This window comes from Sceloporus occidentalis, unplaced genomic scaffold (genome assembly GCF_023333645.1).
Source record: "Sceloporus occidentalis isolate IW3139 unplaced genomic scaffold, rSceOcc1.0.p SCAF_257, whole genome shotgun sequence".
Lineage (NCBI taxonomy): Eukaryota > Metazoa > Chordata > Lepidosauria > Squamata > Phrynosomatidae > Sceloporus > Sceloporus occidentalis.
Genome location: NW_028317237.1, coordinates 253482 through 255459, shown reverse-complemented (window position 1 = coordinate 255459; position 1978 = coordinate 253482). Strand labels below are relative to the sequence as shown.

At 46.4% G+C, this 1978-nt stretch overlaps 1 non-coding gene and 1 pseudogene across 1 annotated transcript; both read left to right on the top strand.

Annotated features, from left to right (window-relative positions):
• Positions 1-621: 621 nt before the first annotated feature.
• On the top strand, positions 622-804 carry LOC149275912 (U2 spliceosomal RNA). The gene has a single exon (XR_016279372.1). It is a non-coding gene; the product is annotated as a U2 spliceosomal RNA (small nuclear RNA).
• A 519-nt stretch (positions 805-1323) lies between these two features.
• Positions 1324-1501, top strand: LOC149275911 (U2 spliceosomal RNA; annotated as a pseudogene).
• The last annotated feature ends 477 nt before the right edge of the window (positions 1502-1978 follow it).

Here is a 1978-nt window from a genome sequence, read left to right as displayed (position 1 = left end):
GTGATACGCGTCACTGGTCAGTAAATTTACAAGGATATTCACTGTGACGGACCGACCAGGGACCTCAGGTTGTCCCTCTCCGCCAAGAGCGACTTCTCCCTTCAGGACAATAATTCCCTGCAATCTGTAGGCAATATCCCCAAGCAAAGTAAAGGGATATCACTATCCAGTACCCAAATAAATAGGCAAGACTACTCTTTAGGTATAACAAGAGGAGAACTGATTTATTTTAGACACAGAAGGCTGGATATATCCAGCAAAACACATATTAACATAAAACAAGATACTGGGATACAAACCGCCCCCTTAATCTGCATCCCAGAGACAACAGGGGCAGTAAAGGGATTAACAATACAAAAGGATACAGACGCCACTAAAATAAGGAATACACATTTTCTTGATTAGATTATCTCCCAGACCTTAGTGTGCTGTGCAAACAGTTAGGAAATAAGGCAATACAATAAATTTTTATTAATAACTGACAAAAAGGCTTCATGTCACTGGATAACATTAACTGAGGGGTAGGGTGACTCTAGGAACCGTCACAGCCTTCAAAAGGGGTCTGGATATTTTATTTTAGAAAGGCATGACATACAGGGCTATAAGTAGAATTTCATTAATATCGCTTCTCGGCCTTTTGGCTAAGATCAAGTGTAGTTCCTCTTTGAGAAGGGGGGGGACTATGCTGATCCTCTGGCCTTAGGGTTCGGCATAGCAGATGGAGCCCGAGGTGAAATTGCCCTGGCAGAAATGCTGGAGTCACCGTGTGTGGTATTGCACGCCACTGTACACGGTGAGCGCACGTTTCCACTGGCGGCCTATCAGCACTACCTTTTCCCCAGGTACCTTCTGGTCCTGGGGTTAAGTTCTTATTTTTGAATCTGGCAGGCCAGCAATGGCCTACCCCTAAATTATTTTTCTTTATTTATATAATACACTTCGTTTTTCACGAGTGCCAATTAATTTGCCCCCCTTTTGAATTCACGGTTGCTAAATTCACGGCTCGGCCCTCGCTATTCTTGGCACACGATTTTGATCCCACGTTTTTGGACACTGTTTTCTTTTTAAGAGGCAGTGAAGCCTGGACTTTGCTGGAGGAGGATTGGGAGCCTTCTGGCCCCTTCCTCTCTCTACAAACCCAGCAAGGAGTCTCACTCTTCGGGGTGAGACTCAAGATCCGACCCTCCCATGGGGGGGTTGGAATTTGTCCGAGTTCTCCGTGAGGGAACTCGGAATCGTAGTCTGGCTTCTGTTGCCTTGTGCACAGAATGCGGCACCAAAGGAGCACGCACCTCGGGCTTCCAAAAAAAAAAAATCATTAATATCGCTTCTCGGCCTTTTGGCTAAGATCAAGTGTAGTACCCTATGGGAAGGGGGGAAACACTTGATCCTCTGGCCTTAGGGCCGGGAAAGCATGGAGCCTGAGGTGTTAAATTGCCCTGGCAGTAATGCTGGAGTCACCGTGTGCAGTATTGCACGCCGCAGCATACGGTGAGCGCACGTTTTCCACTGGCGGCCTTCCTGCACCTTCTTCTCCTTGTACCTCTGGTCTTGGAGTTAAGAACTTATTTTTGATCCTGGCTAGGCCAGAAATGGCCTGCTCTTATTTTTTTTTAAGTTATACATCACTATGTTTTTACACGTGTGCCAATTAATTTTTTTTTCTGGATTACACGGTTATTTTGAACTCACTGCGAGGACACGGTCATGATTTTGCTTTTCGACACTTCAAGAAGCAGTGAAGCCTAAAGGGGGTCACTCCCTTGCGGGAGTGCCCTGAAGGTTAAAGGAGTCTCACCCCTTGGGGTGAGATGCGAAGATCCGGCCCCCGTGAAGGATGTTGTCTGGGTTCCCCTTGTGGGAACCCAGAATCGTATTCTGGGCCTCTGCTGCTAATGCACAGAACAGCACCAAAGGAGCACGCACCTTGGGCTCAAAAAAAAAAAATCATTGATATTTTAGAGCTTCTAGATCCAAG